The 24,798-nt window shown below is 47.3% G+C and overlaps 1 long non-coding RNA gene and 1 pseudogene across 1 annotated transcript; both read left to right on the forward strand.

Annotated features, from left to right (window-relative positions):
• The first annotated feature begins 6,694 nt into the window (after nt 1–6,694).
• Nucleotides 6,695–21,716, forward strand: LOC147661029 (uncharacterized). Its single transcript, XR_015306043.1, has 4 exons — nt 6,695–6,770; nt 19,110–19,181; nt 20,582–20,632; nt 21,152–21,716. It is a non-coding gene; the product is annotated as an uncharacterized LOC147661029 (long non-coding RNA).
• Nucleotides 21,717–22,181: 465 nt separating this feature from the next.
• Nucleotides 22,182–24,461, forward strand: LOC147661030 (uncharacterized; annotated as a pseudogene).
• Nucleotides 24,462–24,798: the final 337 nt, after the last annotated feature.

Consider the following 24,798-nt stretch of genomic DNA (forward strand, 5'->3'; position numbering starts at 1 on the left):
TCCATTGCTCCACATACTGAATCTTTTTAAGATCAAATGACCCATTTATAGGCTACCCTTACTAGTATATTTATTCCATAACGTGCTGTACATTTTAGAAGAAATACCATTTTAATATACATGTCTCTATTTGGTGTCCCCTCCAGGGGAACCGGCTGATTCCGTTCAAGTTCCATACTGGTACCTCCAAGAAAGCAACACATTCCACGAAGTGTGCTAAGAACAGGCATGCCAAAAATATTGCAGCATATGCAATATTATATGCAAAGTAGCACTTAAGTTACGGTGTGCAGTTCAAATTTTATAAAAAGTAGAGAAAAATCTCCTCATTACCTGTCTATATAAATTGCAATTCATATATATCCAAATTCCAAATATTGGCCAATTTCCATACAATTCCAAAACCAAAAAGCATCGCAACAAACAACCTTACCAAGCAAAAGTCTCCTTATTCGAAGTGCCAAGTTCTGAATCGACCAAATGGTCTCTGCAAGGTGAACACCAGAAGGAATCTCAGTCGAGGACCGGAACCGCCTGGAGGGTCAGATAAGGAAGGGAGGAAAAACGCCGTGGGTGCCAAGTGATCGGGCAGTGATCGTCTGCAGCGAGATTCCAATCCTCTGTTTCGACCACTCCTTTGGGCATCCGAGTCACCGATAAGTCCCACTTGGTTGGACACCAATTTATAGAAGTAGACCTCAGCAAGGCCTACCGGTGCTAAGGGTTCGCCCTACTCTGAACACAAGTCCTCAGACCAATAAATAGAAGTTGGCACAGAAGCTGAAATATCAAGAAAACTATTTATTAAACCTCATGAGTAGGAACTAAATTCACACAACACCCTTCGGCAGTGTATGAAGTAGCACATGGAGTAGAAGAACCATGGGCCTTTTATACCTACACAAGGGCTCAAAAGAAGGCGGTACAAGCACACATAGGAAGTTATATACATAGATGGTCATACAGAGAATGCAGTTAACAAAGAAGGAGGAGCCAAAAGGTTGCTGACTTTAGCAAAGATATTCTGACAGTAACAAACCTAAACAGGTGCATGGGCAGCTACAGACTCTTCTGAGCATGTGCAAAGCAACAGAGGGTAAATATAGTCAGTGCTTGATTACAGCACAAGGGCAAACAACAGTGAAGAAGGAAAGAGCCATGGCGAGCACATGGTCAACAAGATGGCTGCTGGAAACAAGATGGCTTCTACTAAATGCTAACAGTGATCTCTGACAAATCTCCACACAGAACCGTGTCCACGTCAGGGTGAGGCTGGGATCGACACCGGTTGGGGGCACAACCGGCGTCAGTGGTGTCACCACTAGAAAAGGCGCCGGGGAAGGTACTGTGAGGTGAACGGCATGATCCAGAACCAGGCCTGGATTCTTGGGAACCCTTTGGAGCTGGGGCCGGAGCAGCTGACATTGAAGGCCTATGACCCCCAGCCGAGTCTGTGGGGCCCGAAGGCACGCCTGTGGAGGCTGGCTGCCCAAAGATGCTGTGCAGTGCTTCATTAAATTGACGAAGCTGGGCAGGGAGTGCGGAGCTGTCCAAGCGGGCACTGAGGAAGGAGCCAGAGAGCGGCGAGGCTCTGGGTCCCGCATCGCGTTAGCCGACGGACGGGGAGAAGGCAAAGAGCAACAATGCTTCTTCGCCTTCTTTTTGTGCTTCGACTTACCAGAGGAGTGCGAAGACTTCGACGAGGAATTATGATGCCTCTGTGACTTGTCCCACAACCTTCCTCTCGAAGGGGCCCTCGAGTGGCGCAGAGCGGACTGCCGGGCATCCACAAGCTTTCGGGACCGCTGCCACAAAGACCTCAGATTCATGCCCGGGCAGTCATAGCACGACTACGGATCGTGGTTGCGCTCCAGGCACCAAAGGCACACGAGGTGCGTATTGGTGACCAACATCAACTTGAGACAGGAGTCACAGGGCTTGAAGCTAGTTCAACAATGGGACAGCCCTCTTGCTATCAGAAGTTGAAGACTAAAAAAAAAAAGAGGTTGTCAAAAGTCGAAAAAGGGTTTAGTCAAAAACTGAGTAAGGGGCACGCTCTCTCTGATCTAGACACGGCGACGTCATCATGGCGACCACAACGACGGACACGGAGTCGACCAACGCCACCTACCGACGTGCAGGGGTACTGCTAAGAAAACATTTCTGCGGAACCAGTCTGAAGCCTGGAGGTTATTCTAAGGTAAGGAATCTATAAATATTAGTCTCTTTCAGATACAAGCACCCTGGGACCGGTTTTGGGGTAATACGACTCTTCAGCCAGGCTAACTTGAATCCAGTGGCAAAGTGAGCAAGGGACCCATGTCTGGGCATACCCTGCCAACTTAGGGTGAACAAAGCCAACACAAAGAGATTTGAATGGACCGGTGAAACTTTTCAGACACTCACCCCCAGTCACAGATCTGGGTTGAATCCATCATCGTTCTTTAGCTCACTTCGCCACCCCAGTTCAGACCCAGCCATATGCAAATCAGTCTTGACCCTGTATCTCATGGGAACAGTCCAGACCGAACTGCCAAGCCAGGTCCCAACTGGACTAGAAACAAGCATCCTGGGATTCAAGCTAGCCTGGCTGATGAGGGGTGTTACCCCAAAACCGGTCCCAGGATGCTTGTTTCTGGTCCAAGGAAGACCTGGCTTGGCAGTTTGGTCTGGACTGTTGCCATGATGCACATGGCGAAGACTGATTTGCAGATGGCGGAGTCTAAACTAGGGTGGCAAAGTGAGCTAAATCTGTAACTTGGGGTGAGGGTCTGAAAAGTTTCAGCACTCTGTCCATCATCTCCTTGTGTTTGCTGGTAAAACATATTTAAAAAAGCAAACAAGTCTGCTCTAAAGTACGTGCAACAAAAAACAAGCATTTGCAGTGCAATAGGTCTAGCATTTATGCAAATTTGAGCTATTGGTATTGAAAATGACAGTGCTTTTTATTTATGTTTTTAAAAATCAAAACATGAATAAAAGGCATTGCCATAATGTGGAATGGTATTTGATGTTGTGGAGTGGCATGTAGTGGAGTTTAATCATGTGGTGTGCTGTGAAGTTTGTGATATGATGTGGAATTCTGTGGTGTGGATTGGATGTATGTGGTGTGTTGTGTAATTGTGTTGAGTAGAATTATGTAGTCTGATGTCGAATTATGTGGTGGGGCTTGGAAATGTGTGAAACTAACAAAATCGCTGTTTTAGGCGAGACTTAACAATGTAGATCAATATGGACAAGAACTTACAATAAACTCAGTGCTGAACAGCACAAAACAGCATGCAGCACATTAGTTTACTACACTGACCAAATACTTAATGCTTAAACTGCAAACAAATGAAGAGATGAACCCACCGACCTCAAGAACTTCCGCCCCATCTCGCTCCTCCCTTTTCCTGCCAAAGTCATCGAGAAGATCGCCAACAGACAGCTTGCCGCCTTCCTCGAGACAAACGGATCCCTCGACCCCTCGTAGTCCGGTTTCAGAGCCAACCACAGCATCGAGACCGCCCTCATCGCAGCCACGGACGACATCCGAGCCCTTCTGGACAATGGGGAAACAGCGGTACTCATCCTCCTGGACCTCTCCGCCGCGTTCGACACTGTCTGCCACCGCACCCTAGTCCAGCGCCTCAGCAACACCGGCATCCAAGAGAAGGCACTGAAGTGGATCATCTCGTTCTAGCTGGAAGAACACAGAGAGTCCGCCTCCCCCCGTTTCGTTCCGAGGCCACTGAAGTCATCTGCGGTGTCCCGCAAGGATCATCACTCAGCCCCACCCTCTTCAACGTCTACATGAGACCCCTCACAGCCATCGCACACCGACACAACCTCAACATCATCTCCTACGCCGACGACACCCAGCTGATCCTCTCCCTCACCAGAGACCCCGACACCGCCTGAACCGGCCTCCACGAAGAGATGAAAGACATCGCCGAGTGGATGAAGAACAGCCGCTTGAAACTGAACTCAGACAAGACGGAAGTCCTCATCCTTGGACCATCACCCTCCGCCTGGGACGACTCCTGGTGGCCACCCTGCCCTGGGCACCGCCCCCAAGCCGACAGACCACGCACACAACCTGGGCTTCATCCTGGACTACTCCTTCTCTATGACCAGACAAGTCAACGCGTCTCCTCTTCATGCTTGCACACCCTCTGCATGCTCCGCAAGATCTTCCGATGGATCCCGATCAAAACCAGGAAGACGGTCACCCAGGCCCTCGTCACCAGCCGGCTCGACTACGGAAACACCCTCTACGCCAGAACCACAGCCAAGCTACAGAAAAGACTATAGCGCATCCAGAACGCCTCCGCCCGACTCATCCTAGACATCCCTCGATGCAGCCACATCTCCGGCCACCTGAGGAACCTGCACTGGCTCCTCGTCAACAAGAGGTTCACGTTCAGGCTCCTCACCCACGCACACAAGTCTCTCCACAACCTGGGCCCCAAGTACCTCAACGACCGCCTGACCTTCCACACGCCCACCCACCAGCTACGATCCGCTAGCCTCGCCCTCGCCGCCGCACCACGCATTCGAAGAGCCACCGCCGGAGGCAGATCCTTCTCCTACCTGGCGGCCAAGACATGGAACTCCCTCCCCATCCACCTTCGGCTGACCCAGGACCACCTCGCCTTCAGGAGACAACTCAAGACCTAGCAGTTCGAGAAGTAGCGGCCCTCTTCCCCCAAGCGCCTTGAGACACTTCCGGGTGAGTAGCGCGCTATACAAGTGATATTATTGATTGATTGATTGATTCACGCAACTCATGAGGAGCGAGCCATGGCTTAAAGATTGACAATGAACTATCACTGGAGTTTTGACATTTTTTTTACAAACACATAACTGGGAGTAACCTACATGTAGTTTGACATACAATAACGTGATCAATGTATCAACCAAGATGTATATGCTTCAGGTACATCACAAGTACATGTAGTGGGCGAAGTTGCAGTGCACTGCAGAGGGAAGGTAAAGTGGAGCATCTTATACTGCATTCTCTCAAACACAAGGCATTGCATCATCACTTCATTCCTTTAGAATCAAACACAAGGCATTGCATCATCACTTCATTCCTTTAGAATCAAACACAAGGCATTGCATCATCACTTCATTCCTTCCTTTAGAATCAAACACAAGGCATTGCATCATCACTTCCTTCCTTTATAATCAAACACAAGGCATTGCATCATCACTTAGAATCAAACACAAGGCATTGCATCATCACTTCATTCCTTTAGAATCAAACACAAGGCATTGCATCATCACTTCATTCCTTTAGAATCAAACACAAGGCATTGCATCATCACTTCCTTCCTTTAGAATCAAACACAAGGCATTGCATCATCACTTAGAATCAAACACAAGGCATTGCATCATCACTTCATTCCTTTAGAATCAAACACAAGGCATTGCATCATCACTTCATTCCTTTAGAATCAAACACAAGGCATTGCATCACCACTTCATTCCTTTAGAATCAAACACAAGGCATTGCATCATCACTTCATTCCTTTAGAATCAAACACAAGGCATTGCATCATCACTTCCTTCCTTTAGAATCAAACACAAGGCATTGCATCACCACTTCATTCCTTTATAATCAAACACAAGGCATTGCATCATCACTTCATTCCTTTAGAGTCAGACCAGGACCGTGAGTCATAGTGATAATTTTCAGAAACCTTATCACAGTGCACACATGAAAGACCCCTGTCAACTACTGCAATGCATTTCGGACCAGAAAGGTCCTTCGTCATAACTTATAAAAATGCACATCAACGCCAAAACTACAAACACAATCTTAGTGCATGAAAGACTGTGCCGCTTAGCCAAGAAAAACAGTCTTAAAAAAACCCTGTAAAAAAGGTACAAGTTATAAGCAGATTCCAAACCCTGCAAGAGAGAATCGTAAGCCTGAAACCACTAGTAAAAAACAGTCTCATGAGTCTTGTATGAGGCTGCATTCTAGTATTTGTGCTCATTGAAAAACGCCTACAGACGACAGGTGTCAAGCCACAGAGTTCATTACATCATTTGTGTTCAAAACAAGCAGCAAACTGAAAGTGCCGTCATTCCAAGATGCAAACTCAAGAAGAAACCAAGGTGATTCTTACCCAAGTCAAGATGTCGAACAGAAATGCACGGAGGATGGGCAGCACTCGAGGCAGACCCTGCTTGTGCCCCGGAGGGACTGCTGAGGGCGCACTGGAGCGACACTGCCTTCTGCCCGGGGTGTGGGATGAAGAGAGCCTGCTGGGTGAACAGCTGCGCATGCGCAGAGCACAGACACTGCCGTCTGCCCCGGAGTGTGGGCTGAAGAGAGCCTGCTGGGTGAACAGCTGCGCACGCGCAGAGCACAGACACTGCCTTCTGCCCCATGCGCAGAGTACAGATAGTTCCTTTTGCCCCGGAGTGTGGGCTGAAGAAAGCCTGCTGGGTTAACAGCTGCGCATGCGCAGAGTACAGACACTGCCTCCTGCCCCGGAGCGTGGGCTGAGGAGAGTCTGCTGGGTTAACAGCTGCGCATGCGCAGAGTACAGACACTGCCTCCTGCCCCGGAGTGTGGGCTGGAGAGCCTAAACCGCCACCAATGACGGCCCTGGGTATCTGTTTGGCCAGCCCCCGCCCGCCCGCGCTGTAGCAGTGGCGCAGACTAGCGCGTGCGCAGTGCGCTCTCTTGAGTTGCACGCACTGGGCCTGGCCTGCCATCTCTGCCGCCTCGAGTCGACTCGAGAGTCAAGAGAGACACCGACGGCCACATTAAGGTAAAGCCAAAATTAATTCCATTTGAATTTTTCTCCAGCAACCCACTTGCCGAATTGACGTAACGTTTGTTCTTATACCTGCGTGTCCAGCATATCAGGGTCGTAACACAGGCCCACGCAGCCCCCGCGTTGCGGGGGGGCCCCAGCCATGCAGCCAGTAAGCACTTCCCATCCGTCTGGGATGTGAAGTTCTTCCATAACTTGTGTTAGGTTCCCCATCATTACACCTCACTGTGGCCTCTTTTACAAATTCAATAGTGCTCCGTGGGTCTTCGCTCTTTTAGGGGGGGGGGGCATGGGGCGGGTAACCATTGTGACGCGCATTTCAGCAGAATATAAAGTGCGCACGTGAGGCATCCCGGAAATGACTTGAGAGATTGCGTGGCCACCGGCAGTCACTTAATATCCTGCCGCCCATTCGCGCCTACCACTGGAGCTGCAGGGCAGGCATCAGGTGAGTGTTGGAGAGAGGAGCCTCAGAGGGTGGGTGGGATGCATCCTGGGGTCACTAAAACGTCATTTTTAGGCCCCGCAGCAGCCCTCGTGCTCCAGGGCCCCATCGGCTCTGTAGCACACACACACAGAGGAGACACTGTTGTCTGCGTGTACTTTGAGGTTTCCTTGGGGAACGAACGGACGCTCACTTTTGAAGTAATTGAGGCAAGTTTTGTTGCTTTATTAATGTCGGTGGTTGCAGCTGCAGGTGGGCATTTAGACTCAGTTTCAGGAACTGGCATTTCCTCACGTAACAGAGGGAGAGAGGCCCGAGTCGTCCTGAGGTTATTATCCAGATTGATTTTGCCGTCAGGCAGGCCACACTTTGCCTGGCAATATGTGTTTTGTTTTTCGGTCAGCCATTTGTTTGTAGTTGCAGTTGGGGCCTCACATATGCATATCCTGTTGGGGCCCTCCATGTGCGTTGCAGGGGGGCCCCCTCAAGTTTCGTTACGCCACTGTAGCGTATATTGCAGTATTATACCTCAAATTGTACTTTGTTTTCTCTTGTAACCTGCACGCTTGTCACTTTTTCCTCCTGTAATGCACTGTTTGCTACCTCATTTATTTTGTTTGCTCACGCACAGCTCTGTGGTCCACATAGGCTCCTGCTGGGTGTGAAGAGGTACCATTTGCACTCAACTGGAGCCTTATTGAGTTAAGCAGCAAATTATTCACTTACTGTACAGTCGATGCACCTAGTAGTGCAATGAAAACCACCGTAATGTTGTAAAACGGTAATTGCCGAGGCTTATCTTGTAACCGGCGCATTAGGGCTGAAGGTTGTGATATTGGCACTTACTAAATGCATTATATTCACCTTGCCTGAACTAAATCTCATCTAGCTGATGTAAAGTGCTTGGCATACCACTGGAATGCAATTACATATGTAGGTGCTAAATGTGCAGGAGGCCACGCCACGGGCAACTAGTATGGAAACGTTAAAATAGCTTAGAAGGCCGAGCAGAAAGTCAGTGCGTTACTTAAAAGAGCGCCGAAATAAGGCGCAAATGAAGCAAAGGGTAGCGAGGAGCTGGAGAGGGCTGCGCGCGGGTCGGGATGTTGCTAGAGGGGCTACGGATGCATATGCGGCTTGAAATGACACGCTGCAGGCTGACAGGAAACTAGACTTGTGGCCTCCGCTTATAGCGATATATTTTGGTAGCTAATGTATGGAATTATCCCTGACAATCCATCAGTCACAGGGCTGTTTATAACCATGCCGCCACAAGCTGAAGACACAGAAAGTAAATCTTTATTTGTCTTTCTTGTGACTGAATGGCGAGGAGTAAAAATAGTCCCCTGTGACTGATATTTTGTCATCAGAAACTGAATCTTTCATGCATGCTCCATCACTAACTCACACCCCCTACTCCTTTATTGCAAAGGTTTTAAAGAAACATGACCTAGGTCTCGATGTACTAACGGGTTTTGCACTCACAGGGCTTTGGTGAACAAAACTGGAGCCAATCCAAGTGCATAACCCACCCAGTGTCATTATGTACTGAAAACAGGAGTCACAAATGGATTTGCACTTCGCAATGCCCGTTTTGCAACTGCTTGCAGTTTGCAAGAAAAAACGGTGTATAAACATGGCGCCCGACTTCCTTGTGACTCAGAAGGTCATATAGCAATGGTTGCTGCCCCCATTTGCAGTCACAAAGCATTGAAAGGATACCACCCGCATAATTGGTGGTATACATTTGCAAAGTGGAAGCTGTCCTTGAGAGACAGTTTCCACTTTGGGAAAGTGGCCTGAGGGCATTGAGGGAAGCATACATCAGTGCAGCCTGCTGCATGCTCCCCTGAAGTTCATTGACCTCATATATAATACTTTTGAGCCAGAGGCTTTCACTTAGCTCTCTTCATCCTTTGGTCTGCTGTAGTGTCATTCAAATTTTGCTTCTGCCAACAGCCAATGCGTCCTTCTAGTTTAATGTTTTTTTTTCCTTTTACTATTGTTTCCCTTTGTGAGGTGGGTAGATCCCCCTATTGCTGCACGGCTGCTCATGTGTATATTTGTATTTATATCTGCACATTACCCTCTTGCCTCATTATTTTTTCTGTGGTTTTTGGAACATTTTATTACAAAAGTATACACAAGCAGCTAAATTAAAATGAATTTTGGAAATAAGTAAGTAAGCAGCATACTTTGCAACCGGTAATGATATAGGGGTTCTACAGGAGCATAATATAAGGAAAAGCACGAGCTCAGCCTCATAAGACAATATAGGAAAGAAATTAAAGATAGCAAAATAAGTAAAAGAAGATAGATGGATATGGTGATTCAATCATGATTTGTTGTTGGACTTTGATATATGATGCATAGGGGTAGTAGGTGATTGTAGGCTCGTTGATGGAATCTAAAGTCCCTAGGTGGACAGGAGTGGGAACTTAGTAAGCAGCCATAAAGGGTGAGATGGCATTTCACTAGTATTTGCGTATTGTTTAGTAGATGTGGGAAAGTGCCTTATTTTAGATCGTTCCTAAATCTTAGGTATTCTAAAAAGTTGTAAATTAATCTAGGAAACATGTCTCATGGTATATTAGCTGCTTGGAGTGAGAAGGGTGTCATTTCCCCTCTTGTGGAAAGGGGAGGTGTCTAGATACTGACTCTAGGTTTTGGTCAGGGACATTCATGTCTCATGTAAGCTCAGTAGGTGATTTTGTGGACTATGCCAAGCCCTTCGAAGAAAATCCTCTGAGAAACTTGGGGCTATTGGAGGTGTGACATACGTTACTAAGCTCTGTGGCTGTAAGATGTAGAAGAAGCCTTACTGCTGCCTTTTGTACACGCTGGGTTTTGCACTTGAGTAACAGAGCAAGGCCTACATACAGTCCACTGGATTCTTCTATTTCTGTCACTATGCTGGGTAATATGTGGAGATCTTAATCCTGGAAATTTATGTAAGGTTTTTATTCAGTAGGGTCTTGAGGAAGAAAAAGGATTCTTTCCATATTGTTTTGACGTGTTAACATGTGAGATGAATAGCTGGATGGAGATAAGGATGGATGGAGAGAAGAGTGAGTGTGAGCGTAGCTAGGTTGGGTTGGTCCGCCCCAGGCGGCACTATTTTGGGGACGGGGCTGTCTAGACCTGGACCGTGTCATGTATGTGCATGTAACTTGCATGATCGAGGTAACTATTAGCGGCGATACTTCGTGTCTCTCGGACCTCTTTCAGGTGCTCGCCGTCCTTTTTCCCGAGCACCCTCCCAGGGGGGCGGCAATCTGAAGGATAGCCCCGGGCGCCACAAGCTCTAGCTACGCCCCTGCTCCTTCAATAACCGAGGGTTTTTTCAATTAAGAGGGATGTCTTTTAATGGCAGCAGTCTACGAAGGGGCAATATTTCTTTCAGTAAACGGGGGTCTGGGGTTCCAAATCCACCAGCGTCCTCCGTCCAAGCAGAGCAGGTAATGGCTGCTTGCCCTCCTGGGCCTAATATGATGAGGGTCTTCGAGCGGAGGATGCACCACTGTGGGACCACCTGACACCAGACGCTGCTGCCGGACCTTCTGTGCGCTTCTGTTCTCTTCGGGGGCGCAGTCTGACCCCACCTTCATGAGTTCACAACTCTCGCCCCTTCCGTGATTGTGAGTGGTAAGTGCACTTGCTCAGGTGGGGGCAGCTTCAGTGGGACGGAGACCCCGCTGTGGTTCTTGAAGGGAGCTATTCATAGGGGCAGGATCGTGGCCACTGAGGTCTAACAAAGGGGTGACTTTCCTTTTTTTTTTTTAATTTCTGTAATTTTTTTATTGAAAGAAGAGTATATATATACAAGGTACAGTATGTATACAGGGGTACAAAGGGATATACAAGAAGAAACGCCCAGGGGGGGGGGGGAGACATAGCAAGTGTAGTACTGGCATTCCGGGCCGGTTACATAGTTATATAAAGATCGCATGATCTCGATTGTTCTCGATTGTTCATGTCTCAGCTTCCCGCTCATTCCCCCCACCCTGTCCCACCCTGTTGGTTCGGTTGGGCTGCGTATTAGATCGTGTGGCCGATGGTTAGTCGTTCATGCGGCCCCTGATTGTCTGTCCCCCCGGCGGCGGGAAAGGAAAAAGAGAAAGTGAGAGGTAGAGGAGGATTGAAGTATGGTTGTAGTATTGATGGAGCACAGTGCTTGTCCTGGTCAGGGTCTCTTTCTCTCCCCATTTCTCTCTCTCCCTCCCTCCCTCTTTCTCACCTCTCTCTCTGTCTCTCCCTCTCTCTTTCTTCTCTCTATCTCTCTGGGTTTCTGTCTCAACACCGCCGAACACCTGCACTTCCGGATCCACACCGACCCCAACACCACCCTCAGAGGAACACTCATCTACAGACCCCCTGGACCCCAGGCTCAGTTCAGCGACTCCATCGCCGACCTCGCCAGCACCCACGCACTCGCCTCCACGGACTACATCCTCCTCGGGGACCTGAACTTCCACCTTGAGAACAACAACGACGCCAACTCCGCCACCCTGATCGCCAACCTCGGCCTCAGACAACTCGTCACCGCACCCACCCACGCCGCCGGGCACACGCTGGACCCCGTCTTCTCCACAAGCTCCCATGTTACCTTCCACCACACAACCGAACTCCACTGGACCGGCCACCGCTGCATCCATTTCACCTTCAAGAAACCAACCACACACCACCGCACCCAACAACTACCTCGCCGCTGCTGGAGCAAAGCCACCGACGACCAGCTGTTCACCCTCACCCAGAAACCCCACCAGCCCAGACGCCGCAGCCCGCAACCTCAGACAGTGGATCGACGACTGCGCCAACACCCTCGCCCGCTCAAGAAACCCTCCAACAGCCATGCCAGCAATAGAGCCATCTGATTCACAGACTAGCTCCAGACCTCCAAACGCGCATGCCGGAAACTGGAGAAGACATGGCTCCACGAATGCACACCGGACAACCACGCAGCCCACAAGGACGCCACCGTGAAGACATCACCACCTCATCAGACTAGCCAAGAGATTCTCCTTTAAAAACCGGCTGGACAACAACGCACATGACCGCAAAGAGCTCTTCAGCATCGTAAAGGAACTCTGCAACACCAGCGCCACCACCAACGACAACCCGCCCTCACAAGAACTGTGCGACTCAGTAGCCATCTTCTTCCACTGCAAGATCGCTAACATCCACGACAGCTTCAACACCATGACCGCTTGACTACGCCAGACACCACCTCCCCTGCGAACACCACCAGCACCAACCTCCTGACCTCCTGGTCCATCATCAATGACAACGAGACACGCAAGATCATGAACTCCATCCACTCAGGATCTCCGTCAGACCCGTGCCCACACCACGTATTCAACAAAGCAGACGCAGCCATCGCACCACAACTACGGAAGGTCATCAATATCTCCTTCGAAACAGCGACATTCCCGGAAAGCTAGAAGCACGCCAAAATCAATGCCCTCCTTAAGACCCCAAAGCGGACCCCAAGGACCTCAAGAACTTCCGGCCCATCTCCCTGCTCCCGTTCCCGGCAAAGGTCATTGAGAAAATCGCCAACATTCAATTGGCCCGTCACCTGGAAGACAACATCTTGGACCCGTCCCAGTTTGGTTTCAGACGCAACCACAGCACTGAGACAGCCCTCATCGCCGCCACAGATGACATCAGGCACCAACTAGACAACGGTGAAACATCAGCCCTCATCCTCCAGGACGTGTCGGCCTCCTTCGACACGGTATGCCACTGCACACTCAAGACACCCCTCCTAGAAGCCGTAATCCAAGAGAAGGCCCTGGACTGGACCACGTCCTTCCTCTCAGGCAGAACCCAGAGAGTCCACCTCCCACCCTTCCAATCCGAAGCCACCAACATCATCTGCGGCATCCCCCAGGGCGCATCCCTCAGCCCGACACTGTTCAACATCTACATGGACCCCTCGCACAAGTAGCCCGCCATCACGACCTCAACATCTCCTACGCCAACGACACCCAGCTCATCCTCTCCCTCACCAAGGACCCACACACCGCCAAAACCAACCTCCACAAGGGAATGAAGGCCGTCGCAGACTGGATAAGGAGCAGCCGTCTGAAACTGAACTTTGTCAAGACGGAGGTCCTCATCCTCGGACCCACCCCCTCAGCCTGGGATGACTCCTGGTGACCGACCACGATGGGAACAGCACCAACACCCACCGACCATGCACGCAACCTAGGATTCATCCTCGACTCCTCCCTCTCCATGTCCAGGAAGGTCAAAGCCATATCCTCCTCCTGCTACAACACCCTCCTCATGCTCTGCAGGATCTTCAAGTGGATCCCGACCGAAACAAGAAGAACGGTAACACAGGCCCTCATTAGCAGCAGATTGGTCTACGGCAACGCACTCTACGCAGGAATCCCAGCCAAACACCTACGACGACTACAACGCATCCAAAACGCTTCCGCCCGACTGATCATCAACGCCCCCCGACGCAGCCACATCACCCCCCACCTGAGAAACCTATTCTGGCTCCCCGTCGACAAGAGGATCACCTTCAAGCTCCTCATCCACGCACATAAAGCACTCCACAACGCCGGACCAGCCTACCCGAACAGCAGACTCAGCTTTCACACTCCCACCCGCCAGCTCCGCTCTGCCAGCCTCGCCCCCGCCTCCAACGTACGACATCCAGCGGCAGATCTTTCTCCTACCTCGCCGCCAAGACCTGGAACACCCTCCCTACCCACATATGGCATACCCAAGACCTACTCTCCTTCAGAAGACTCCTCAAAACCTGGCTCTTCGAACAGTAACCACATTCCCTCTCCCCTCAGCGCCTTGAGACCCTCACGGGGAAGTAACGCTCTTTACAAGTACTCTGATTGGTTGATTGATAAAATGTGGTCCCTAAGTCCACACATAGTCTAATACTCTGACCACTATCCTTGGTTGTGATTTGTGTGCCAACCAAGCAGAGCTCTGTATTTCTTGAATTACACCTTGGTTGACCAATTTTTCAATTTCCAATCTTAAAGGTTCTCTCATAAGTAAAGAAATAGAACGTGTTTTTTGAACTACTGGGACAGCACCTTCTTTTAGAACAATTTTATGCATGTAAGTTTTTAACAATGCCAAATTTTCGTTACATCTGGAAATTCTATAGTGAGATTGGTTCCGACTTCTGGGGGATCAATAAGTAAAACTTGGTCATGATTATTGGGGTCCAGGGTAATTCCTAATTCTTTCTGATGTTTCCACACCAGAAGACTTGATCCCTGCTTGGTTATATAAATCTTTCCCACTGTGTGTCTATTTTTAAATGAAATTCTCATTCTCACCATCTTTTCTAAGGGTATAGGTTCTCTATTGTACCCAGATGGACTTATATCAGCATTTTCCAACTTGATGTTATGCTTAGTAAACTTCTCGGTAAAATATTTACTTTTCCACTCGAGTAAAAGGGAACATGAGTCTGCATATACCTTGAATTTTTCCTCATCAAGACTAATCTCACATGTGGGATACTGTGTTTTTTCCTCCAAGTTTCCTTCCTCAATCTGAAAAATAAAATTATTTTCCTCTTCCTTCTCTACCTCAGGGTTTTCAATCACATGTACTTTGGGACTATATAACAGCTTGTCACGGAAGGGGGGCTGCAGGCGATGCCTGTCCAATGCAGTGCAGAGGAGGTGAGGCCTGTCCAGAGCTGGGGGGGTGCAGAATAGGTGAGGCCTGTCTAGTGGGGTGCAGAGGAGGTTAGGAATGTCCAAGGGGTGCAGAGGAGGTGAGACCTGTCCAGGGAGGTATAGAGAAGGAGAGGCCTGTCCAGCATGGTACAGAGGAGGTGCTGCCAGTGCAGTGGGTGCAGAGGAGGTGAGGACTGTCCAGGGACCTGCATTCTAGGTGAGGCCTGTGCAGGGGGTGCATTAGAGGTGAGGCCTGTCCATTGGGTGCAGAAGAGGTGAGACTTTTCCTTTACTGGGTGGTGCAGACGATGTGGGGCCTGTTCAGGAGGGGGTGCAGAGGATGTGAGCCCTGTATGAAGGGGGCGGGGTGTGCTAAAGAGGTGAGGCCTGGCCAGTGGGATGCAGAGACGAGGAGGCAATTTCCAGAGGGGGAGGGGGGCAGAGTAGGTGAGATGTATCCACATGGGTGCAAAGGAGATTAGGCATGTCGGGCAAGGGGTTGGGAGGTGCAGCAGAGGCGATGCCTGTCCAGGGTGGTGCAGAGCAGGGAAGACCTGTCCAGGGGGTGCAGAGAAGGTGAGGCCTGTCCAGGGGTGCAGAGGAGGAGCCAGGCCTGTCCAGGGTGCAGAGGAGGTGAGGCCTGTCCAGGGGTGCAGAGGAGGTGAGCCCTGTCCAGGGGTGCAGAGGAGGTGAGGCCTGTCCAGGAGTACAGAGGAGGTGAGGCCTGTCCAGGGGTGTAGGTGAGGCCTGTCTAGGGGTGCAGAGGAGGCAACGCTTGTCCAAGGGTGCAGAGGAGGTGAGGCTTGCCCAGGGGTGCAGAGGAGGTGGGGCCTGTCCAGGGGTGCAGAGGAGGAGAGGCCTGTCCTGGGGTGCAGAGGAGGAGAAACCTGTCCAGGGGTCTCAGAGGAGGTGAGTGAGGGCTGTCCAGGGGTGCTGAGGAGATGAGGCCTGTCCAGGGGTGCAGAGGAGGAGAGGACTGTCCATGTGATGTAGAAGGGGTGAGGCCTGTTTGGAGGGCAGTACAGAGGAGGCGAGATCTGTCGGGGGGGGGGTGCAGAGGAAGCGAGGCCTTTCCAGGGGGCTCAGAGGAGGTGAGTGAGGCCTGTCCAGGAGGGTGTAGAAGAGGTGAGGCCTGTCCTGTTCTTGGGTGGTTCAAAGAAGGTGGCGCCTCTCCAGGAGGGATGCAGTGGAGATGAGGCCTGTTCGTCCAGGCGGGGTTGTCGAGAGCTGAGTTTAAGTTTGTTTATTGTTGCTCCAAGAGATTTGTGTAATGAGTGTAAGTTGCTTGTAAACTGGCCAATTGAAGAGCCACGGAGTGAAGCACCTCAAAATATTTTATTATATATACAAGAGATTAATGCAGATTTACAGACAATATTGCAAAGGCAAAGACCGGGTAAAAGAGGGTGCATCTTTTAGCGTTGCATCCAGAGGTTAGTTCACATATCCAGCAAAATGTGAGGGGCTGCAGAATAACATTCTGGATGAGATTTTGTTTTACGCAAAGAACTGTAGTGACAATTTTGTTACCAAGTAGAAAAATGTATCAAAGAAAAAAAATAATGAGCGCTCAGACAAAAATGTTCCAGAAGGGTGACAATATTGCAAAAGCAAAGACCGGGTAAAAGAGGGTGCATCTTTTAGCGTTGCATTCCGAGGTAGTGCATATATCCAGCAAAATGTGAGAGCTGCAGACTAACATTCTGGATGAGATTTTGTTGTAACAAAAGTTCTGTAGTGACAATTTTATTACTAAGCAGAAGAAGATCAAAATAAAAATAATGATGGCTCAGACAATATTTTTCCAAACGGGTGACGAAATTGGTTCTCACAGATTGCATTCTCGTTTTGATTCTGGGTTTGTTTGAGGTGTGAATTTGGATATGCACGGCGTTGGTGTGCAGAGTAATGATGTTCAGTATGTGCAAGGAGGAAATGTTGTTCCTCTGGGTCAGGGCCGGACTGGGAACCCAAACCAGGCCTGACAATTTTGGCGGCCCAGATCCCTACCTCTTTTGTTGCAGGGGGTGATATAGCCCCCAGTGACCAATATGTTTCCCAGCACTGAACAATCCCCCACTCTTCCAGCCTCCCGGGTAAACCCTGAAGCCCGTTGCGGCCGGTCCGGCCCTGCTTAGGGTATAGGTTTTACTGACAGTGGCAATTTAAATACCTCAAACACTAATGCGCAGAATATGAGATGCTCCTTGCAATGTTTGCAGGAACCTGGGAAACTGGAACATGAATCAGATGGCACAGAATGGGATGTCACAGTGGGAAACATCCTTTACAACGCAACTTTTACCACGCAGTGCCTTTACATCGCAACTATTACAATGCATGTCATTACAATGCATTGCGCTGGGGGGCGCTCTAGGATAGGGATTCGATTTAATTTACTATCCAACACCTTCCCTACTATCCACGGGGACTGGAGTTGGAATAGTAAATTAAACTATTCACTATCCAGCACCCCTCAACGCTATGCGTTGTAACAGCATGCGTTGTAAAACCTGCGATGTAAAGGCATGCATGGTAAAAGCATGCGTGGTAAAAGCATGCGTTGTAATGTCATACATCCGTCACAGTCAATGGTTCCAGCCCAACTGGCCTCTGTGCCGAGCATGCAGAATCAAACGCAGATATATTGGAACATGCCTTCAGTTCAGATGGTGCCACAGCCCAGTGCAGAATAGAACGCCAAGTTCTCAACAAATTTAAGACTTCAATAAAATCCTTTTTTGATTAATAATGATTTTCCACAACTTTCATATACACTAGGAGTTTCTACTGGAGTGAATCAGACACAATGACGGTGCCTGAGATGGGAGAAGGATTGCATGCTTGGGGCAGTCCTAGAGGTCACCCAGAGTGGCCCTTTTGTAGAAGAAGTAAAAGGGAATCCGGCATCACTTTTAATCAATAAATGTGCCTCCCGTTCCACAGTCAGACTGACGGGAGCGCCCAACCCACCCCTCTTGGGAAAGGAGTCCAAGTAGTAGGCATTTCTAATAAATAACTAATAGGCTGTCAGAAAATGTTCCCGTACAAATTGGGTCAATGATGAATGGCACAAACATAAACTGTGATTAAGAGCCAGGTATTATGTTAGGGAATAACCTTGTAAAATAACTTGTGGCTTTTAGGGGAAGAGTCACAATTCATTATTCATTTTGTAGGTGTGGTTTATTAAATTACATTTTGTTGTGCCATGTTTTCATGAATATTCATTGGTTGCTGTCATTTTTACCTCATCATGAACCATGTCAATAATGTGTTCTCTCTGTCTAAAAACTTATAAACTGTACTGTTTTGGGATATTTGCTGGAATTGTTTTATTTTACACTTTTCCTAAAGTCAGACTACATGTCAATCCTCTTACTGATTTTGTACTTAAGAACGTTTCCTTGATTTTTAACTAGGCCGTTTCTATGTCTTTTGCTATTTGATATTATAGAAAAACGTTTTCTTATTTCTTAGTACACATTTGTTGTGGTGGTCTGTCAATTGACTTTACAGATAGTTATTTCTGATTCTGGCCCCTCCTTCTGAGACGCCAGTGACACTGCGAGCTACGGGAGGAGGAAGGGGGGAGGCTCTTGTGTGCCCTGCAGGTTCTATCTTCTGCCTTCTCCTGCCCAATCCATATATTTCGGAAAGGCAGAGGTCTAGTTCTTGGGTTGCCGTCCTATAGGGCTCACAAGACACTGACCCTCCGTATCACATCTTTAAATAATTTATAAATTGAAAGCGCCAACACATTGATGCCTTGTTGCTTCCAATGCTCAGCATTTGAACTCTGCATCAGCTTGAGCTTGAATTGTAGTTGCTCAGAGAACATGGTTTGGAACAATCTAAGAGTCTCGTTGAATTATCTATGAACGGTGGGCAGAATTTAACATGCCTTTTGTGAACCAGATTGTTTTGATTTGCAAGTTTCATGGGATCTAAATGGAAAGATGGGGGTTATGAAGACGTGGACTGGGTTGTTAGGGTTTGTTCTCTGAGACTGTGGGTGTACTCTATATTCACAGAGACCTTTTCCAGCAGAGTATCGTGGTTGTTGAACCAAAAAAAGTATTTATTCATAACCAGAGTTGCTTGACAATGGCCTCCAGAGAACAAGAGATTCTTTTGTTTTGGAAGTTCAGGACGGTTATTTGGAAGTCGGGATGAAGTATGATCGTCTGAAGCAAAACTATTTCTTTACTTCCTTTCAAGGTATTCTGGGATCACCAAGTAGTGCAGCGTGGCTGCCACCCTTGGAGGAACAACATATAATATAACTTTCAGGTAAGGATTCCTATAACTGTAAGTTTCCTTTTCCCCTGTTTCTTCTTTCTCTATTCCCTTTGTTGAACTGTGTTTAAAAATGACCATCAAGACTCCATTCTGTGTTGCCATGCTCTCGGCAAACCTGATAAGGAATTGCTTTCTGTGACTGTTGAACCTAGCTTAACCCCCTGCTCCTCGTGGTTGAGCCTCCTGAAAAGCTGCTCGTGCACCTTGTCCTCCGGTTGCATCAGAGGTTCAGCCACTTCCTGTCAGCTGTTGGTAATTCAGCCTCTCATGACCAGCGACTGTGACTTGTGACCACCATCTGTGTCCTGAAAACAAAGGCTGTGTGTTTTGCGCCAGCAGCAGGCGCTCTGTGACTGCACCTTGTGACGGAAGACAGAGGCTGTGTGTGTTGTGTAAACAGAAACAGATGCTCTGTGACTACGCCATGTGAGCACGGAAGTCAGACCAACGCCACCTGAGGGACATGCTCCTTTACCACGAGTGCGCCACCCGAGGCTGATGAAGCACGAGGCCTAACTAGAACTGGACAGATGAGAAACTTGCATTGTGTAAGGGGGGTTGCCAGTACTATAAATATGTGTAAGCTGTGAAGGAAAACCGCAGTCTCCGTAGAATTGTCTTTGTACCATTCTGGGACCTCTGTCCTTAGCTCGAGCTAATAAATGACTTGCTTCCCTCCACGGCTGGTTGTCCTGGTCTCTTTTGGTAATGTATGATTGATGCAAGAAGGACCCGTAGATTCAAAGCGTTTCCCTGCGCCACTGGCTTTGACTTCCCTAGTGGGGGGGGGGGTCTCCAAAAGCCAGTTCTACACCTTTCTTGATCTCTTTTTTGTTTTTGTCTCTTCAGCTTCAACATTTTACTCCCTCTGTACACTATTCTTGTTGTTATCAAACTTCTGATAATCACCTGATGGAGCCACATTCCTCCTGGAACGTGTTGGGGGTGTAGTGCAGGTCCAGTTCCTTTTTAGGTCAGTTTTGCCCCCCAGTTCCTTAACTATTGGCACATTTGTCTCCTCCTCTACAGCACATGATACTATAATCCCTCTGTTTGTCTTTCAGCGTTGTTTCTCTTTGGATCTGACTTCCATCTCTTTACATCCTACCATCCTACCCTTTTCTGTCTTATCTACTACAAGCAAAAGACACAGTACATGTGTGTGGACACACATGCACACAGGGCTTGCTTTAGGGTGGTGTGGCCGGTGGAGCTGCACCTGGTGCTGACCTTGGGGGCACTGTGTTTAGATGTAACTTATGGTTTCCTGTGCTGGAACATGTGGTGAGAGTGGAAGATAGCCTTTTTCTCTTTCTTCTGTTTTGTGTTTTCCTTATCTAGACCCTTTTTCGTTTCCTTTACTGTTGTGCTGTTTTTTTTCTCTTTTTCAGGTGTTGCAGTGGCCTGGTCCTGTCGAAGGAGCATGAGTTCTGGGCCACAAAGTAAGTCCTTATCATCCGCACAATTTGAAATGGTGAATTCCACTGAGCTAACTGGACACAGCATCTGTCTATGGTGGCATTTAAAGCACTGAGTGCAATAAGGCCAATTCCTTTGTTCCTAGATCACTGGAAAAAGGAATAGATGAAGAGTCTAGGTGGGCAGGGTTAGTAAATAACATCTGATAATTCATTAAAAGTATTACAAATATCTCATTTGATGCCAGCCTTTGCCACAGAAATTGTAAATTGATAGTGTTGGTTGCTTCTGAGAATCGGTGTCACAATATATGTGCAACTTGAGTTTCTTTCTTAAATATTAATACGTTTGCTCTCACATCCTTGAGTTCCATTGATCCAAAGCTCCCGATCTACAGTGTTCCGAGCTGTTTCACCACTATCAGAAATGATACTCAACTGATTTCCTAGCTTGTTTTTGTCAATACATTCTTTGTGCAAAGTATAAGGTCACAAATATTTTTTCTTTGTGTTCATTTACAATCTCTGACTCCGTTTCTACAGGTGACTGAAGCATGAACAGAAAAAAGAAGGTTTAAATTTAGTGAAACATAACGAAAAGGATTATTTCAAGGAAAGTTAAAACATTCTCGCGCTCTAGAGAAGAAACACATTCTATGTGCCAGGAATGGTGAGGATGTTGGAGCGGAAGAAACTGGTGAATGTGAAAGTTGTCAAATCCCTAAAGGAAAATTACCATACATGTTTACCAAGTGCCAGTAACTGAGATTGAGGAGAACATTGGCCACAACTGATCCCCACACAGTGCACTTGAGAAAACTCAGTGATGTAAATTCTGTTTGATGGTTTATGAGAAATGCTTTGGAGACGCAAACCCTCCCCAACAGATCAGTATCCGTAGACGTGATGTGAAAGAACCGTCAAGAAGACTAATATCCTCGGTTTACAAGCGCAAGCTTTTGTCTCCATCTCCTATGATTCAGAGGAAAGAAAAGATTGTTTAAAAGAAAGTCATTGTAAATGCTCTTTCTCAGATGTTGATTCACCAAAGATGCTGGATTATCATTTCCAATATAGGAAGATTTTCCCCCACCAACTCTGTCTCTTGAGTTTGATCCGAGTGGTTTCAAAGGATCCTGTAACTCCAAAGTGGATCATGTACCTGTCTTACCCACTGAGCAAAAAAGCATATACTGGCACTGAAAGTATAAAAGGGGCCAGTGTTACGCTACTGATAATTCTTAAACCACCCTGGCATGCCCTAATCATCTGTCATTACTTGTATGAACAATCATAGCTACCAGGCAAACACTAAAGCCCAAAGACCTTATCAGTGCTTTTAAAACTCCTAAATCAAATGTGATAAAACAGAATCACTAAATGAGACTAATTAAACAAGAGAAAATTCACCCGGGCATAACTTGGAGAAAATGAATCCATGAGAGGTCTCTTAATCAATACAAGGGGCTCCTCAGTGAAAGTTAATAGAACAAGTTAGATCAGTGCCTTTAAAGGTTAGAAAATGATCTCCAGGTAAAAACTATCATTAGTTAAATACAAATGTTAAGAAGAGCATCTGAAATGTATTTTAGAAGTTAATGCTGAGTTGTAACTTAAACATGTACACAATCAGAAATCAGATTCAGTCTTAAAATGACGTGTATTCAGGAACAAACCCAACTTGGAGAAACAAACAACTCGAATAAGAGCAATAACTGTGAGAACAGCTTTAGTTATCAATCCCACCTCACTAAACATGAGAAAACTAGCTCTGGACGAAAACCCTATCAGTGTCCTGAATGCCAGAAAGGCTTCAGTCTCAAATCCAACCTTACTGTACATGAAAGAACTCACACTGGACAAAAACCTTATCAGTGCTCTGAATGCTCGAAAAGCTTCAGTCAGAAATCCAGACTTACGGTACATGAAAGAACCCACACTGGACACAAACCATATCAGTGCCCTGAATTCTGTAAAAGCTTCTGTAGCAAATTCAATTTCACTATACATGAAAGAACTCACACTGGACAAAAACCTTATCAGTGCTCTGAATGCTCGAAAAGCTTCAGTCAGAAATCCAGCCTTACTGTACATGAAAGAACCCACACTGGACAAAAACCATATCAGTGCTCCACGTGCCAAAAAAGCTTCCGTTTTCGTGGCAGTCTGATTCAACATCAGGTAACTCACACTGGACAAAAACCTTACCAGTGCTCTGAATGCTTGAAACACTTCAGTCAGAAATACAACCTTACTGTACATGAAAAGACCCACACTGGGTATAAACCGTATCAGTGCTCTGAATGCTGTAAAAGCTTCAGTCAGAAATCCAGCCTTACGGTACATGAAAGAACCCACACTGGACACAAACCATATCAGTGCTCTGAATGCTGTAAAAGCTTCAGTCAGAAATCCAGCCTTACTGCACATGAAAGAACCCACACTGGACAAAAACCATATCAGTGTTCCACGTGCCAAAAAAGCTTCAGTTTTATTGGCAGTCTGATTCAACATCAGGTAACTCACACTGGACAAAAACCTTACCAGTGCTCTGAATACTGGAAAAGCTTCAGTCAGAAATCCAGCCTTACTGTACATGAAAGGACCCACACTGGGCATAAATTGTTATACTGCTCTGAATGTCAGAAAAGCTTCAGTAGTAAATCAGCTCTCTCTCACCACGAGAGAGCTCATACTGGACAAAAACCTTATCAGTGCTCTGAAAGCTGGAAAAGCTTCAGTCAGAAAGGCAACCTTACTAAACATGAAATGACAAACACTGGGCATAAACTGTATCAGTGTTCTGAATGCCAAAAAGGTTTCTATCAGAAATCCGGTTTAACTCTACATCAGAGAATACATACTGGGCAGAAACCGTATCAGTGCTCTGAATGCTGGAAAAGCTTCAGTCAGAAATTCAGCCTTACTCGACATGAAAGAACCCACACTGGGTATAAACCGTTTCAGTGCTCTGAATGCCAGAAAAGCTTCCAACTGAAAATGACTCTCACTAGACATGAATAACTCACACTGAACAGAAACCTTATCACTGCTCTGAATGCCAGAAAAGTTTCAGTCAGAAATCCAGTTTAACTCAACATGAGAGACTCCACACTGGGCTCAAACCGTATCAGTGCTCTGAATGCTGGAAAAGCTTCACTCGGAAATCCGATCTTACTGTACATGAAAGGACCCACACTGGGCTCAAACCGTATCAGTGCTCTGAGTGCCAAAACAACTTCAGGGATAGATCCGGTTTAATTGTTCATGAAAGAACCCACACTGGACATAAAATTTATCAGTGCCCTGAATGCCAGAAAAGTTTCAGTCAGAAATCCAGTTTAACTCATCATGAGAGAATCCACACTGGGCTCAAACCGTATCAGTGCTCTGAATGCTGGAAAAGCTTCAGTAAGAAAATAAATCTCTCTACACATGAGAGAACTCACACTGGACAAAAACCTTATCAGTGCTCTGAATGCCGGAAAAGCTTCAATCAGAAATCCAACCTTACTGTACATGAAAGGACCCACACTGGGCTCAAACCGTATCAGTGCTCTGAGTGCCAAAACAACTTCAAGTATAGATCCAGTTTAATTGCTCATGAAAGAACCCACACTGGACAAAAACTTATCAGTGCCCTGAATGCCAGAAAAGTGTCTGTGACAAATCCAGTTTAACTCAACATGAGAGAATCCATACTGGGCTCAAACCGTATCAGTGCTCTGAATGCTGGAAAAGCTTCCAACTGAAAAAGACTCTCACTAGACATGAAAGAACTCACACTGGGGAAAGACCTTATTAGCTCTCTGAATGCTGGAAAAGTTTCAGTCGGAAATCTGGTCTCACTCAATTTGGGAGAACTTACCTTTAAAAAACCTTGTCATTGTTCTAAATGCCTGGGAAGCGTCTGCTGGAGATTCAATTTCAGTCCACAAGAGAGAAAGCACAACGAGAAAGGAAATTACCCGTGCTCTCAATGTGACAAAAACTTCAGTTGTAAATGTAACCTTTCTACTTAGGAGAGACAATGTGGGAGAATAAAAGGTTCTCACTGTCAACCCTGAGGAGGAGCTTTCAGCATCTCAAAACATTTACATGAAGCAGCCACAAAGACTCCACTCCATTGATTGTCCAACAAACCGTCTACTGCGAAAAGCACACAGCGAGGGATGGAAATGCTTGAATTA

Source organism: Lissotriton vulgaris, unplaced genomic scaffold (genome assembly GCF_964263255.1).
Source record: "Lissotriton vulgaris unplaced genomic scaffold, aLisVul1.2 SCAFFOLD_1825, whole genome shotgun sequence".
In the NCBI taxonomy this organism is placed as follows: domain Eukaryota; kingdom Metazoa; phylum Chordata; class Amphibia; order Caudata; family Salamandridae; genus Lissotriton; species Lissotriton vulgaris.